We start from the raw sequence: 18,790 nt of genomic DNA on the forward strand, positions 1-18,790 counted from the left end.
CTCAGACTATTAGCCTCTGGCTTATACTCAGAAATGACAAATTGGGGAAGGCAACTACGTAAGATCTGCTCACCTCTGCAAGATTCTACTGTCTAAAATGTTTGCCCTTCTTCACCTTGTAGCTTCTACAAGCTCTAACATATTTAAACTGATGATTTATGTTGTTTCTTTTTTAAATCCTGCTTTTCTAGGTGTCCTTGGTAATACCACTGGTCTATTAAAACATACTCCATCTCACCTGGGAAGTAGGAGTCTCTGCATTTTACTTTTTTTTTTTTTTTTCCCACAGCATGCGGGCCTCTCACTGTTGTGGCCTCTCCCATTGCGGAGCGCAGGCTCAGCGGCCATGGCACACGGGCCCAGCCGCTCCGCGGCATGCGAGATCCTCCCGGACCGGGGCACGAACCCGTGTCCCCTACATTGGCAGGCGGACTCCCAACCACTGCGCCACCAGGGAAGCCCTGCACTTTACTTTTTTGATGTATTAGTAGTATCTAATATGCTTGTAATCCTCAGAACAGTCCTGAGACTTAGGTGCTATTATTATTCCCCTTTTTCAGATGAGAAAAATGATGCAAAGAGAGGTTAAGTAAATTCCCAAAGTCACACAGCTAGTAAGTAACATACATGTAGCCAGAATTTGAACTCAGGTAGCAAGGTCTAAAGTCCATAGTCTTAACCACAGTGTTATTAAGAATATACCTTTGAGATCTCTTCAGAAAATGATGACATCATATGCAAGTATATGAATTTACTGTAATTCATATGGCAATTCTTTTATGAGTAGATATTTATATTGCCTTTGGTTTCTGAAAGATAAATATTTGGTTTTAAACTAGCTTAATCTTAAGTTTTCCATTACGAGACACAATCTTAGTGTGCTTAGAAGCTTAGAGTATTAAAGAGAAGAACTACTGATGTTCTTTTGAACATTTTCATTATAATTATAATCATTTCCTATTCTCACAATTTCCCCACAGTTTACAAATAAGGTATAATTTACCAAGAGTAAAATCACTGTTGTGTTGTAACAAAGATATGTATACTTTTGTTTCCATATAGTATATATGCATACTGTAAATTCCTGGCAGTGGATCTTTTTGGTCAATCAATATACAGATTTTATCTTTTATTTTTTATTTATTATTATTTTTAATTCCTGAAATATATTTTTTATTGGAGTATAGTTGCTTTACAATGTTGTGTTAGTTTCTGCTGTACAATGAAGCGAATCAGCTATATGTATACATATGTCCCCTCCCTCTTGGACCTCCCTCCCACCACCACCCCCAATCCCACCCATCTAGGTCATCACAGAGCACCAAGCTGAGCTCCATGTGCTATGTAGCAGGTTCCCACTAGCTATCAGTTTTACACATGGTAGTGTGTATATGCAATATACACATTTTAAATGTTAATATATATAACTAAATTTCACTCTAAAAATATACCACTTTATACTTTCTCCTAATTGTATGAGAATTCTTATTTCCCACAATCTCACCAATACTCACTATAATTAAATTCAAACATTTTAATATGCATAGAATTTAATTTTAAATGGAAATAAAACTTTAGAGATTGTATGCTTTCTTATCTTTCCACCATAAAGATATTTGCTGAACCTTATTAATTTGACTTTTTCAGTCTTATTGTGAATTAGCTTGAGAAAAATCATTTAGATCATATTTCATGTTTACACATGGATTTCAATCATTCTTCTAAAGTTCTTTTTTATTTCTAAGTACTTAATAGATTCTTTATTATGTTATTGGGTTTCCTGATACATAATTTTACCATGATGTGTGTATTTCAGTACTAGTAAGATTTAATCAATATTTAATAGTTCCTTCTGAGAATTTCTCAACCCAACATTCATTAATTTTTATCATGTTCCCTTGGGATGTAAATATTTATTCCATAAGAAATGGTTTTCTGGGGCTTCCCTGGTGGTGCAGTGGTTGAGAGTCCGCCTGCCGATGCAGGGGACACGGGTTCGTGCCCCGGTCTGGGAGGATCCCGCTCCGTGAGCCATGGCCGCTGAGCCTGCGTGTCTGGAGCCTGTGCTCCGCAACGGGAGAGGCCACAACAGTGAGAGGCCCGCGTACTGCAAAAAAAAAAAAAAAAACAGAAATGGTTTTCTGTGGACAAACTTATTTGTGAAATACTGGGTTAAACGATATTAAACTACTCCTTTCCTTTCAGAGATTTTCACGTGGTCATGTGCATTGTAAATCTCCAAGAGGTGGGTATGGTTTGTAGCATTTCTAAAACATACTTCACCAGAAAGAACTTTGTTTTTCTTCTTACAGAGAAACTCATTGAATCAGTATTCTAAGAAACATTGTCTAACAATTGTCTTGTACGTGGAAGAATTATGTACACATTGCAAATGCTAAGAGTGGCTCAAAAGGCATAAATGGAGATAATGGTCATCTATTTTTAGAGGAAAGGTCTCCAGGTGAAAACTTTTGGATAGGTTAATGGTAATTGGCCATGTATTAATATGAACTGATATCAACCAGTCATGTGACTAGAAATCATCTTAAACTACTTACCACATTTCAAAAAGGGTTGTTGTCTAAAATTTTTATGTGAATAACAAATCATCTCTATTGAATTGTATCTCGATGTGATATTTCTCAAATCTTCATCCAGTGTATAATTTATGTTTCAACTGAAATCAGAACCCAGAGAAAGGAAATCAATAATGAATTGTATCTCGATGTGATATTTCTCAAATCTTCATCCAGTGTATAATTTATGTTTCAACTGAAATCAGAACCCAGAGAAAGGAAATCAATACTGAATTGCTATCTGTTATCACTTAGCTAAGAATATTTTCAGTGTAATTGATAGGAAGACAGTGATTTTACTCTTGGTAAGTCATACCTTATTTGCAAACTGTGGGGAATTGTGAGAATAGGAAATGGTTATAATTATAATGAAAGTGTTCAAGAGAGCATCAGTAGTTTTTCTCTATAATACTCTAAACTTCTAAGCACATTGAGTCTCATTGTAATGGAAAATTTAAGAAAGATTAAGCCACTTTAAAACCAAATGGTTATCTTTCAAACCTATTTGATAGTATTTTACAAAGACATTGACAAACTAACTCAAACATGTTCACTTACCTGCAGTAATATTTGATATTATGACATTTTAGTTTCAGTGAAAGAATTTGGATAATCCTTTAATGGTGTGAAATCTGAAAATCTGGAATACCTTACTTTTTTTTTTTTTTTGCTTCCTCCTGAATAAACTGTCTTCATTCTCCTGCTGATCCATTTATGATAAATATATTTGGTTTTGTCAAAATAAGAATGTTTGTGTTTCCCCCCCCATTCATATGTTGAAATTCTAACCCCCAAGATGATAGTATTTGGAGGTGATTATGTCCTGAGGGTGTAGCTCTCATGAATAGGATTAGTGCTCCTATAAAAGAGGCTCCAGAGAGATCCCCAGCCCCTTCACGTGAGGACACAGCCAAAATATGCCACTATCTATGAACTAATGTATTATCCCCACCAGACATTGAATCTTCCAGTTCTTTGATCTTGGACTTCCAACCTCTAGAACCATGAGAAATATGTTTATTGTTTATAAGCCATCCAGTTTATGGTATCTTTGTCATAGCAGCTCAAACAGACTAAGATGGAAAATTGGTACCAAGAGTGGTGTACTGCTAGGTGGAGCCACCTGAGAAAGAGTCCCAACTAGGGCAATGCCCAGATGAGCCCTGAGGGTAGGGCTATTCTCCTGACTCCAGACCAGAACCACAGGCACACTATTCCAACCCACTAGCTGCTGGTTGAGCTGCATCCAACAAAGTCATCATGGTGAACCCAGGCTCCAATGTGTCCAGAAAGCGAGACATCAAGCCTTGGCATATAGTGTTATTTGCCCCATTAGGTTTTGGACTTATCTTGGACCTCCTTTTTTCTCTCTTATTTCTCCCTTTTGAAATTGGAATGTGTACCCTATGCCTGTCCCACCATTTGTTTTGTAAGCCCATAACATCTTTGTTTTCACAGGTTCACGGAAAACAATTTGCCTCAGATGAATCATATTTTGACTCTTGCCCATATCTAATTCTGATGAAACTTAGATCGGACTTTGGACTTGGACTTTTGAGTTGATGACATGCGAGGACATGAATTTTGGGCGCTCAGAGGTAGAATGCTATGGACCGAATGTATTGCCTAAAATTCATATGTTGAAACCTCATGCCCCAACTGATGGTATTATGAGGTGGGGCCTTTGAGAGGTGCTTAGGTCATGAATGTGGAACCCTCATGAATTATAAGGGATTAATGCCCTATAAAAGAGGCCTAATAAAGCTCCCTTGCCCCTTCTGCCATGTGAGGTTATAGTGAAAAGATGGGCATCTATGAGGAAATTGGCTATGAGGAAACTGGCTCTCATCAGGCATTGAATCTGCTGGTGCCATGATCCTGGACTTCTCAGCTTCCAGAACTGTGAGAAATAAGTGCTTATTGTTTATAAGCCATGCAGTTTATAGTATTTTTGTTATAGGAGCCAAAATGGACTAAGACAATTACTATAAAAATATTTGTGAGATCTATAATTGTATGCATAGCTCAGAATTGCATGCCTATGGCAAGAACACAAGACACCAATGGGAAAGAACTAGCTATGATCCATTTGTTAGGATCTTGTTTACAGTTCCATCCCGGTTTCTCACCTCTTAGCTTAAGTAAGTATTTGTACCTTGTAAGTACATACATTCCACGAATAAAAACATTATTAATAAAAACATTATTAAGAAGGTCTAAGCTAGGAAAGTAAGCCTGCATACTTAATATAAACTAGTGTAATGCATATATACATTACCAACCAACGGGTAGTATCGGCTGTAATAAAATAAGAGAACTTCTGTTTAAACAAATTTTTATTATGGTTTTATGATACACTCAGACACAAACTAATTTACCCATAGTTGAATAGCTGTTCACTGTACATTTACATTGGCTCACATTTAGGGCTAAATCCTGCCTAATTCAGAATAACAATTTGCCTGAAGCTCTCTAAACGCTTTCTCAGAGCCACCCGTACAGAAGGAAATATAAAAATAGGGCAGAGAGAAAATAAATACTTGTATCCTAAAATCAGACATTATAACCTTGTTTCCTAAAGTAAATACTCGTAAATTTCTACCCTTTTTTTTTCTGATGTCAGACTGCTTATATTTCTTTGTTTTAAACTACTTTCATGAGGCTGTAAAAAGCTAATATACAGAAACCACAATTAAATAGAGAGCTCCCAGAAGGGGGAGCTCTCGTGCCCTGTGAAGATAGCAGAGCCCAACAGGAGGAAGAATGACTCTTCTTTCCTGGCAAGAACTCAAGTCAGTGAAAAGCCATGGACTCCTGGTTTACTCTAGCCCTGCCAACTTCCCTTTCCTCTCTAGAGAAGCCTTCTCCTTCCCTTGCCATGTGGGGGACTTGCAATTCTCTGCTGATCCCAAGTAAGCCAGTCTTTGCTGGAGAAATAACTGGCAGTCTGTTTGTTTCTGGTCAACAAGGCACACCTCAACTATGATTCCAACCCCTTGCTTGCTTAGATATCTGTTTGCCATCAGACCTATAGTTCATTTAGTAGGATTTCTAGTCAGATATTTGCTTGGCCCAGGTACATGTATGTCTCTAAGTAACAGAGGTGGACTTGAAGGCTTCCCTTCAAGTGTATGTGTGTGTATGATAATCTGCACACAAATTTCATAGAGTAACTCATGATATCATGGATAAATAAGAATGAGTGACTTTGGAACATGGTTCCTGGTGGAGCTACTTGATTTTCTTGCACCCATATGCTATCATTGATAAAATATTGTCCATATTAACTCTTTTTAAAAATGTCCAAGAAGAATTAATTTATATGCAGAGTACTTTAAGATAATATTTTAAGGTTTATAAGATATTTGCTTACATGTGCATAAAGATAAACCGAGAATTGTTTTTCTCTTTCAAGTAAAACTTGCACCTGAGTATGTATACAATATAATTTGCCTTACTCTTAAATACCTGTAATATCAGAAAGTCTTTCACCGATAGGGAACAAAGAGAAACAAAGGGAACAAAAACCACTTTCTTAAGGAGACTTGCTGAGAGGAAGTGCTCTGTCACTGTTTCTGGAGCATCATTTTCATCCAATTTTAGCTAAAACAAGGATAGTATTGTTCAATAATTGCCAATGTCAGGACATAACAATTTGACCTAAGACTTAAGAAAAGGTTAAACTAAATAAAGGCAAAGTGTCATTTAAAACAGCAATAAATTGTAGTGGCGAGGAAAACAATTTGTTATACACTAAGATGAACATAAAGCATATTTTTTCTTCCAGAATTTTAGTATAAGTAGCAGTTTATAATGTTCACTTGTCATCACAGGAGTGCTTAATAAATCTACGAAATGAGGCTATATTTGAATTCAGGGTGAGTAAGAGTTCTTCAGTAAACTAGCCTTCTTTTAAATGAAAGCAGTGCATTTGTATTGAAAAGCAATTATTAGAATTTAAGTTTATCAGCAAGGAGGATTAATCACCTGCTTAAAATGATAATATTGGGTAATGAAGCTACTAAGAAAAATATTTCTTTTATAAAGTGCATTTCCTGATTTTATTATGATTTTAGTCAGGAGCTGTTGTTCTAACTTTGCCAGAATTATTAATCATTATTCAAAACTTTAGTTTTGTCATTATCATTTATTTATTGACTGTTGAGAGAAAACCCAATTCTACAAACCCTGTAGTTCAAACTCATATAGGTATATTTACCATTTTATTCCACATAATTCAGTTAAAATGAATAACATGAAGTGAAATTTTTCTTTTAACATTATCTACATTCAGAATGCATCATTCATAGTTGAAACTAGATTTACCACTGAAAATGCAGGTTTTTCGTTACTAGAGGTTAATCCAATCTGCCTATTACACATGTATTTGTGAGCTAATTAAAATATGAAAGAAACATTTACCACAAGTACCTATAGGGGATGTGAAAATTAAATTGTAAAAGAATACCCACCGGTCTTAACATCTTATTTTTGATCACGTCGGTTTTTGTGAAAAAAGTGTATTTAATAGCTAGAGTTGTAAATAAGAATATAACCGTATTTTTTTAATCTAACTTTTGTTGATAAATTTAAAATATGTACCATGGAGAAGCACGTTATAATACTGCCATATAAAATCCAGTCTTTGCAGAAGTTCATTTTTACTCAATTAATGTATATTTCATGCCTGCTAGATGATGATTGATTACTTCTTTGTAATTTGGTAATGCTCTTTAAAATTATCTTGCTAGCTGATATAACAAGGGTGAAGAATATGTTAAATTTAAGAGAAAGACATCTTTAAAACAATCTCATACAGCTTTATATGATTGCTATGGTATCAGGTTGATATATAAACTTAGTAATAAATCTGCACAAGGAACAATATGACTTTGACAACAAAAAAAGCCATTATTAGTAGTAATTATATTTTAGTGTCTTTATGAATATTACCAGATACATAAAAGCCACAAGATTTCTGAGTATTCAAGACAAAAGGCAGACCTCTTTACAGACTTTAAACTACCTGATACATTTGTGTGAAATTTAAATGTTTGTGGTATATTGTAGAAATGGAGGCACTCAATTGATTGCTAATAGATGTAAGAAAATCCACTCAGTATTATAATTTAGCTCTGGAGTGACAATCTTATCAAAATGCATAGTCTAATTACCAAAATAATTTTACAGAATTTGTCTATTTGCAAGCAAATTTATCTCATTTTTGGTGAGGGAAGATAAAGAGAAATTTAAAACTGTGTCACAAGTTGAAGCAAAAACTTGAAAAGGTGAAGTGACCATTGTTTAAAATCTGAGAAGCAACCTACTGTTGAACGTTCATTCTCACGCTTGAATTCTGCCTATTACACATGTAGTTATACGTCAGATACCGTCTCTGCCTTCCTGCCTCCCAGACATTCATGATCTTGCAGAGAAACCCACCTGTAGACACATACTTACATTGTGGCTTTATAAGTGCTATTACAGAAGTATGTAAAAGCTATGGTGGTGGCACAAAACATGGAATAATCACTTCTCTTTGAGGGGTGTAGTAAGAAAGAATAATCAATTCTTCTGAGGCTTAGGGGATCACAGATATTAGAGAGGACTTTGATGAGGAGGAATTATCGAGATGGTTCTTGAAGAATGAGTGAGACTATCTTAGACGATAAGGAAGGGCATTCATTCTAGGCCTAAAGAGCAAAGTATACAAAGGCAGAGATGTGAGAAAAACCAGCATATGGCATTCAGATAAAGCTGTAATGAGGAGATAACAGAGAGAGATGGAAATGGGGAAGATTATGGGGTGCTCACTATGGAGGGCTTGTACACCATCAAATGAGTTTCATACTATAGTAATGCAGAGCTAAGGATTAATATAACTTCCAGCCACAGTCCTAAAAAATGTTAAAATTCTAAGTTGGCAAATACCTTGTGTATAGGTTTCTGAAATTTTAGTGGATACCAAATAGCAAAACTTTATACATGTTTTATTGCATATTAAAATTCAACATTTCTCTTCAAGGATTGATCTGAAAAGTTTTAAAAGAGCAACTTAAAACATTTTTTTTTGGCTAGCATGGAAAGAGTGACATTAGAAGTTCTGGGGTGTTAAGATCTTCTAAACAAATACTTAATGACGTCTGACCTCCCTAGCTAAAATGGATAATCCAATTTAACTCGCAATTCTCAGAGAGTCTTCCCATCCTTAGTGATTATTGTACAATATCCTCCACCATATCAACTTCCTGCAGTCACAAAGTGAGTTAAATAATGAATGGGAGACATGATTGAAATATTCTGTCAAACTCAAAAGCTTGCAAAGTCAAGAATGAGGATGGAGAATGAGGAAACCATTAAGTCTTCTCTTCAGACTCTAATATTCTCTTTTTTTCCAGCTTTATTGAGGCATAATTGGCAAATAAAAATTGTATCTATTTAAGATGTATAACTTGATGTTTGATATACATTGTGAAATAGTCATCACAATCAAGGTAATTAACATCCATCACCACACATAGTTACTGTGTGTGTGTGTGTGTGTGTGTGTGCGTGAACACTTATGACCTACCCTCTTAACAAATTTCAAGTATACAATACAGTATTGTTAACTATAGCTACATTGCTGTACATCAGATCCCCAGAACTTATTTCATCTTGCACAACTGAAACTCTAATTCTTACAGGATTCAAGTCTAGAGTGCTGTCCATCATCTATGTTCTAATATTCTACGTTATTATGACATTTCCATATGCTCTTTTAAATTCATTCCCCAGTTAATAACCCACATATTGAAGCAATGTTACACATTACAGGATTTAGAAAAAGAGCCTTATTTGAAGGCTGTTAGTTTCATCTGTGATGGAAATGAAGGGTGATTTCTGGCAGTGAATTTCTGGGCCTACCCTACTTTCGTGTCAGTAATGTAAAAGACACAATACAGTCACCCTTCCCAAATAAACATTCACTAGTAGACATTTGTTAACTACCTGTCATATGCTCAGCTGTATACACTAGGGTTAGCAAAAAGCTCAATGCAAGAAGAAAACACAGCACAAACCTTGATAAACAGGAGGAGATTATGCACGAGCTGTGAAAACAATAGGCATATTCATGAAAAGGCTGGACAACAGCACAAGATATTGTATGTGAGGTGATTTAATACAGATGATCTTATGGAAATTTATACAGCTTAATAATTTCATCCATGAACCATCACTTTTCCTCTGTTGTTCATCCTTTCATGGAGATAGTGATAATAACCTACTACCTTCTTTAAGGAGACATTATAAAGATAAATGAACTAACCTTTGTAAAGGGGTTTGAACTCAGAGAGAAGAAGATATTAGAAAAGTACAATGAAAAGGAACTTATCATATATCAGGGCTGATTTGGTTATAATGGAAAGAATAATAAATCATTCCTTTGTTTACTTTCATCTTCTTCTGTATTTAACATTTAAGCCTTTTAAAATAACTGGTGTTTAAGCTGGCAAGAATAATAGTAAATTGCCTGAAACATCCTAATGCCTAAGCTTTTTAAACAAACACAGTGCCCATTTTTAGCCAGGCCTTTATTTTAAAAGGTTCTTTAAAAAATAGCTTTAGCACTAGTCTGAAATAATAGAGGAAAGCACTGAATGTATCTATTTGTCAGTAATTGCAAAGCATTATTTTGTGGGGGGAAGGAGAGGACGAAAATGTCTTGGTTTTAAATTTTTTGAAATTTCTAAAATAACTTTTCCATCAGGATTCAGTATAAGAGTATTTATCTCTATCTATTTTAAATTAATTATACACTGATTTTTTTTTTTCCCCCAGAGTGATATTCATGGACCTAAGCCCAACATCTCTAACAGTTCTTTTGATTATTGAGGGAGAATGATTCATTTGAACAGGTATGGTGTTCTGAACTTGATTTTTTTTTTTTTTTGGCAGTGTATGCTGTGTGTTCCACAGACATATCAACTTCAGGACTCTAAATGGTGTCTTTGAGCTGTATATTTTCAAACTCAAGGCTTCAATTTATGTATGTGGGCCTGAGCATCTCTTTCTTTAATCATTCCTTTCCTCCCTCCCTCCCATCCTTCCTTCCTTCTTTCCTTCCTTCCTTTTCCTTTTGCAACTCAGCTGAAGAATGTTGATTTATTCATACTCCTTTGTTCACAGCACATAATCAGTCACCAACCTGTGTAAGGCCCCTTTCCTGTCTGTTTGTACATTGATTCTTTCATTCACTTATTCACTTCATTCGTTCATTCTTACATTCCTTTTTAACTTCATTTTCCACTTCCCTTCCTCCTTATTTACAGATAAGCATTATAATGTATTTAATGTGTATTTTTTGTTTAGAGGTAACATATGCCTTGAAAATGTGTGGTGTTATTTTGTATGCGTGTGTTTATAACTTATGTAAATGGCATTAATTCTAAGTAATTGTTGTTAACACTGACATAGCACTTTCCATGTGTCAGACACTGTTCCAAGCAGGTTTACATGTACTAAGTCATTTAATCATCACAACAAGATTATGGTATAAGTACTATTATTATCCTCATAAATAGAGGAGGAAACTAAGGCACAGAGAATTTAAGTATCTTGGCCAAGGTCATACGCACAACTAGAAAGTAGAAGCGCTGGGATAAAAACCCATATGTCTGGCTGTCAGATCCACACTCTTAACAACTGTATCAAACTGCATCTTGTCATGTAATATAGTATGTTTACACTTTTTTTTTTTTAGAATTTCTATATGTTGCTATGTATACATCTAATCCATTGTGTCTAACTGCATTAGTCTAAGAGCCACTTTTATAGGTTTAGGCAGCTTTTTGCCTTAACTCTCATCCATGGTTCCAAGCTGACCTTGAGTACACTAGCGTGTATGGACCAGGACAGAGATGGCGGTCCAGATGGGTGTAGCAAAAGGGGCCCTGAGAAATAGTGTACAGGAATGTGTTAGTTCCTAGCTCAGTGATATTTCTTAAATTTACCTAAATATGATTATGCCTAATAACAAAGTCATTTTGAACTATTCCAAAATAGGAAATTTCCGGTGATTTATGCACAACTGAAAAAACATTTGTATTAGTTTGCTAGGGCTGCCATAACAAAGTACCACAGACTAGGTAGCTTAATAACAGAAATTTATTTTCTCACAACTCTGGAGGCTAGAAGTCGAAGATCAAAGTTCCAGCAGGGGTTGGTATCTTCTGAGGGCCTCAAGGGAAGGATTTGTTCCAAGCCTCTCTTCTTGGCTTATAGACAACTGTCTTCTCTGTCTTCACATGGTCTTCACTCTGTACATGTCTGTGTCCAAATTTCATCTTTTTATAAAGACTCCAGTCATATTGGATTATGGCCCAGTCTAATGACCTCATTTTAACTTAATTACCCCTTTAAAGAAAGATTCTGTCTTCAAATATGATCACATTGTTAAAGTACTTCCGGTTAAGACTTTCAACATATGAATTTTGGTGGGGACAGAGTCCAGCTCATAACAACATGTAAGGGACATAGCGAGACCATGGCTTGACTATGCATTAAAGCTAATGTTGCTCTTATGAAAACATTATAAGATGATTCTTTCAACAAATGTACACCGGAAATCTGTTATGTGCCAAGAACTAGGGTAAGAAAGCACAGAATGAGAATTTGGTGAATAAGTAATTTCCAGATGATGAGGGTGCCGTTATTACCATTATTGCCTAGGAAGATTTCAGAACCACATTGGATAGCATTTTCAAGGCAGAATGGATTTTCATTCGGCTAGACATACTTATTGTAGATATCCTAAAACCAGGTTGTTTTTTCTCCATGATGCTATATTTCCTTGAAATCATGTTTTCTCTCTCCTCCTGGATCTTTTTAAACTTAAATTCCTCATGCACTCTGTTCACCACAATAATCCTGATCCTCAGTCAAATGTCACTCCTTTTTAAACCACTTACTCCTGCACTCTTCTTTTACCAGTAGACCTGGTGGTTGATTAATTCATAAACACCCAGATTATACTTAAGCTCTGTACCAACAGAAGCACATTGTGTCCAGCCTTGTAAGGTAAAGATGCAAACATGCACCTTAGATCCAGAAGAGCAAAGAGCAAGAGTAAAAGATTAAACTTATTTAATATTCCAAGGCAATGGATTTTCGCAGCATTTAAACTCTAATCTGTTTCATGATTCAGTATATCCGAGGTTAACCAGAGCCATAATCAAGAAAGAAGAGGCGGTTTGTGCGAGTTGGAGGAAGGTTTAGAAATAATGTAAACAAAGATAGAACCACATAATTGTATATCCCATAAATAACAGCCAACCTGCTACTGGCCTAGCTGATTGACTGAGTGGCAAGGTGGTTCCAGAGTTACACTAGCAAATGCCTGGATTTAGAGACAAATTTATCCATTTCCCACAGGATGGACTCCCCATGGGTTTTACCTGCCACAAATGGAATGATTGTTGAAAAGTCCATGGAGTATCCTAGGAATGCAAGGATTCTTCAATACATGCAAATCAATCAATGTGATACACCATATTAACAAATTGAAGGAGAAAAACCATATGATCACCTCAATAGATGCAGAAAAAGCTTTGGACAAAATTCAACACCCATTTATGATAAAAACCCTCCAGAAAGTAGGCAGAGAGGGAACTTACCTCAGTATAATAAAGGCCATATATGACAAACCTACAGCCAACATCGTTCTCAATGGTGAAAAACTGAAACCATTTCCACTAAGATCAGGAACAAGACAAGGTTGCCCACTCTCACCACTGTTATTCACCATAGTTTTGGAAGTTTTAGCCCCAGCAGTCAGAGAAGAAAAAGAAATAAAAGGAATCCAAATGAGAAACAAAGAAGTAAAACTGCCACTGTTTGCAGATGACATGATACTATACGTAAAGAATCCTAAAGATGCTACCAGAAAACTACTAGAGCTAATCAAGGAATGTGGTAAAGTAGCAGGATACAAAATTAATGCACAGAAATCTCTTGCATTCCTCTACACTAAAGAAGAAAAATCTGAAAGAGAAATTAAGGAAACACTCCCATTTACCATTGTAACAAAAAGAATAAAATACCTAGGAATAAACCTACCTGAGGAGACAAAAGGCCTGTATGCAGAAAACTATAAGACACTGATGAAAGAAATTAAAGATGATGCAAACAGATGGAGAGATATACCATGTTCTTGGATTGGAAGAATCAACATTGTGAAAATGACTGTACTACCCAAAGCAATCTACAGATTCAGTGCGATCCCTATCAATCAAACTACCAATGGCATTTTTCACAGAACTAGAACAAAAAATTTCACAATTTGTATGGAAACACAAAAGACCCCGAATAGCCAAAGCAATCCTGAGAAAGAAAAACGGAGCTGGAGGAATCAGGCTCCCTGACTTCAGACTATACTACGAGGCTACAGTTCAAGACAGTATGGTACTGGCACAAAAACAGAAATAAAGATCAATGGAACAGGATAGAAAGCCCAGAGGTAAACCCACGCACTTATGGTCACCTTATCCTTGATAAAGGAGATAAGAATATACAGTGGAGAAAAGACAGCCTCTTCAATAAGTGGTGCTGGGAAAACTGGACAGCTACATGTAAAAGTATGAAATTAGAACACTCCCTAACACCATACACAAAAATAAACTCAAATTGATTAAAGACCTAAATGTAAGGCCAGACACTATCAAACTCTTAGGGGAAAACATATGTAGAACATTGTAGTCGGATAACTGAGGACATGGAAAGGAGACGTGACCCATGAGCCCCCCCCCCCAGCAAACTGGGGGCTGGCGAATAAGCCAGAGCTGTGAACAGTTCTGAATGCTTCGAGCGCCTCCCCCCACCCCCGGCAAACCGGGGGCCTGCAAAAGCAGCACTGAGTGCTTTGGGCACTGATCCATGAGATGTCCTCAGTATAATCAGAGTGGTGGGAACGCAAGGAAATGTCCTTGTGCTACTTCAGTATAATCAAAATAATGGTGGGAACTTTGTGCTGTTCTTGCGCTCAAGGACGAAGCACGGCAGGTGCTCACAAAAGCCGATTATTGCTTGTATAATTAATAAAAACATAGGTTGCTGCTTTGGCACTTCTGAAATGTTAAGAAAACAATTCTTAAAGTGTAAACCTAGATAATGCTTTAATAAAAGTTACCACAGCAAGACAGACGGCGCTGTTTTGCCTGAGCGAGCGGCAGCCCTCTACTGCTGTGCTTTGGCACAATTCATCTCATGTGATGAGCTTACTTTCGGCCCTGTCCTAAGAAACTACAACAAACACTCTATGACATCAATCACAGCAAGACCTTTCTGACCCACCTCCTAGAGAAATGGAAATAAAAACAAAATAAACAAACGGGACCTAATGAATCTTAAAAGCTTTTGCACAGCAAAGGAAACCATAAACAAGACCAAAAGACAACCCTCAGAATGGGAGAAAATATTTGCAAATGAAGCAACTGACAAAGAATTAATTTCCAAAATTTACAAGCAGCTCATGCAGCTCAAGAACAAAAAAACAAACAACCCAATCCAAAAATGGGCAGAAGACCTAAATAGACATTTCTCCAAAGAAGATATACAGATTACCAACAAACACATAATGAATGCTCAACATCATTAATCATTAGAGAAATGCAAATCAAAACTACAATGAGATATCATCTCACACCAGTCAGAATGGCCATCATCAAAAAATCGACAAACAATAAACGCCCGAGAGGGTGTGGAGAAAAGGGAACCCTCCTGGACCGTTGGTCGGAATGTAAATTGATACAGCCACTATGGAGAACAGTATGGAGGGTCCTCAAAAAACTAAAAATAGAACTACCATATGACCTAGTGATCCCATTACTGGGCATATACCCTGAGAAAACCATAATTCAAAAAGAGTCATGTACCATAATGTTCATAGCAGCTCTATTTACCATAGCCAGGACATGGAAGCAACCTAAGTGTCCATCGACAGAGGAATGGATAAAGAAGATGTGGCACATATATACAATGGAATATTACTCAGCCATAGAAAGAAACGAAATTGAGTTATTTGTAGTGAGGTGGAGGGACCTAGAGACTGTCATACAGAGTGAAGTAAGTCAGAAAGAGAAAAACAAATACCATATGCTAACATATATATGGAAGCTAAAAAAAAAAAAAAAATGGTTCTGAAGAACCCAGCAGCAGGACAGGAACAAAGACGCAGACATAGAGAATGGACTTGAGGACACAGGGAGGGGGAAGGGTAAGCTGGGACGAAGTGCGAGAGCAGCATTGACATACGTACACTACCAAATGTAAAATAGATAGCTAGTGGGAAGCAGCCGCATAGCACAGGGGGGTCAACTCGGTGCTTTGTGACCACCTAGAGGGGTGGGATAGGGAGGGTGGGAGGGAGACGCAAGACGGAGGGGATATGGGGACATATGTATATGTATATACGTATACATAGCTATTACTATAACAAAGTAATAGCTGATTTACTTTGTTATACAACAGAAACTAACACACCATTGTAAAACAATTATATTGCAATAAAGATGTTAAAGAAAAAGTCCACGGAGTCCAGATTTTTTTAATTGAAAAAATATATATACCCATATATGACAATACCAATGCCAAGTTAAATCCTTGAGATTAAACCTATAAAACAGATTATTCTCAGCCAGAGTAGTGTACTTTTTTTTGGCTTTGATATTTCCTGTCAGCTTACAAAGAATCCATTGTGAATGTCCTGCTTCTAACTTCTCTCAGAGAGAATTTGCTGTTTGAGCTCTTTTTGCTGACACTTAGTGTAACTATATTCCATTTAAACAAAGGGGAATGGAAGAAAAGTTTTCTAGCTAAGCAATATTTATAATATGATACGATTTCAAATACACACAGTACACTATTTTTTTAACTCCTTAAAAACTCCTTAGTTATTAACGTGTTATGCATCTCACGATTGGCTTGATTTTAAACCCAACCATTTGCACACTGCCTTTCATGACACAAAAATGTTGATTATGTAATATTATTTTTAGGTATCCTTTGATTTCAAATAATTGTATGAAAAATATTTGAGCTATATGGAAGGATATTTTCAGACTCTAAGAAGAAAACTTATATTGGGCCAGAGCAGGGGGATGCTGTAATTAAAGGAGCATTTGAATAAAAATAAAAATTAATTTTCTAGTCAGACTTGTTATACTTTATATTGCAATCTTTATCAGCAATACCTTATGGGTATGAGATAAGATAAAAATGATTTGCACTAGGAATATTAAACAGTATCAAAAATTATTTTAAATAGCTGTATTTAGTAAAAAATATATTAAACTACATTTAAAAATATAAGAGCAATGAAGACGTTTGTAAATATTCTCTTTCTAGCCTTTAACACTTATTTTAATATCTAGCATACCCACTCTCTAGAGTTGGTAATACCTGCTAGAATGGATTAACTTATGATTGTTTAAATTGATTTTGCTGTTTATCAGCTCTTATTCAGCAAATGGCAAGTTTGCTGACACAGCACTGTACCGTAGATTCTCCTCCCAGATTCTATCAGTCCTTTAATTCAGTGCAGGTCTATCTCAGGTGTTTTAATGGGAAGACCTTTAATGCAGCACTGTAAAACTTCTAGAAATTACATTAGGGACTTTCTGTTGTTTCGGGGGCTTTGAAAGAAACAACCAGATAAGAATAAAATGCAAATAGCCTCACCTAGTCTTTGAAGAAATTTTTACTTGATTTTTATCAGTGCACACAATATATTAGGAGTTGGAGTACTAAGGCACACTTACATAACTTTAATACTTCTGAAGGATTTCCTTTTTTTACAAAGGTTAACTTCTGCATATAGTTTGTTTGTTATTCTAAGTTTCTTAATTCAAAGCAATCAATTCCTTGTCATCTCTTTTAAAAGCCTGCTCTCATTTATAAAGGCTACTCATTTTTTCTACTCTATGGATTATTCTTCACCACTATTCTACCATAGCCATCTTCTCAGCCTTACAGTTTGATCAAGTGGAACACAGATCTTTTGTTTATGTTCAAATTGGGATTCGCCCTATTTCTGTCCTTTGTATGTTATAACAGAGAATTGAAAATTGGCAGTTAATAACATGATAGAGTGGACTAAGTGTAACAAAATTTTTAAATAGCTTTACTTTCATCCAGAGTATAAAGCTGTTGTCTTTTCTACAGCTAACTCTTCCTAATGTGTTCTTTTCCAATTCCCTCAAGCCTACTCCAGAACATTTACTGAACTGTTATGCCCTCTTATTTTCGATTTCTTCCTTTCCACTGATTTCCTCTCTTTGGCATGTAGGAATACATAGGATTGTCCATTTTAAAAACACCTTCTCCAAGCTGGTAATTCCTCAAGCTAGTGCGCTGTTTTCCTCTTTTCTTTCAAACTTTTTGAAAGACTATTCAGTTCTGGAACATTCTCCACTTGCTTTCACTTTCCAATCCACCACAATAGTTTTTGTCTCAACTACTTTACTGAAACTGTTAGTTGTCATTGGCCTCCTTTTTAGTTTTAAACCAAAGACCCCTTGATTGCTAAATCCAGTGGCCCCTTAAGTACCTCCCCTACTTGATCTATCTTCAGCACTTGATAAGAAAGTCCTCCAATGTATTTCTTTCAGAAATTCCTTCTCATATATTTTTTTCCAGGTTACTACTTTCAAACTCACTCTCCTACCATTCCGTCTTATCAATGTTCTTTGCTGAATTCTTTTCCTCCAACTTCTAAATATCAATATTTGCCAAAAGTTTTATCTTTAGCCAGCCATTCTTGCTATATATGTTTTTCGAAAGAACTTATGCAACCAAATCACATTATATGCAATTTATGTACAGATAGCTTGAAAATCTATCTCTGCACACTTGATCTATATTTCAGACATACATGAACTTACTACAAGTATCCACCAGGTGCTTCAAATATAGCATATCGCAAATCAAACCCATATTTACAATCAAAACCCATTCTTACTCCTGTATTCCACATCTTATATACTGTCATCTATTTCTTCCCCTCTCAAGCTCTTAGATTTATCATTGACTCTTCACTCCCCTTTAATATCCACATCTAATATGTCCTCTAACTCAACCAATTTTACCTCTTAAATACCCTTCAAATATTTTTATCCTCTCCATTCCTACTTTTACTATTGAAGGAATTCCTACTTTTGCCACCCCAAAATATGCTGCTT

General features: G+C 35.9%; 1 protein-coding gene across 2 annotated transcripts in view; it reads left to right on the forward strand.

The window, feature by feature from the left end:
* Nucleotides 1–18,790, forward strand: part of LOC111168024 (DDB1- and CUL4-associated factor 12-like protein 2) — a 216,700-nt gene that overhangs the window by 186,119 nt on the left and 11,791 nt on the right. For both annotated transcript variants that reach the window (XR_016391277.1, XM_089904102.1), the window contains 2 exons: nucleotides 4,035–4,174; nucleotides 10,398–10,474. The gene's annotated coding sequence lies outside the window, so the exon portion shown is untranslated. The remainder of the gene's footprint in view (nucleotides 1–4,034; nucleotides 4,175–10,397; nucleotides 10,475–18,790) is intronic.

Source organism: Delphinapterus leucas, chromosome X (genome assembly GCF_059928025.1).
Source record: "Delphinapterus leucas isolate spDelLeu-1000000601 "Yukka" chromosome X, BTC_Dleu_Yukka2, whole genome shotgun sequence".
In the NCBI taxonomy this organism is placed as follows: Eukaryota; Metazoa; Chordata; class Mammalia; order Artiodactyla; family Monodontidae; genus Delphinapterus; species Delphinapterus leucas.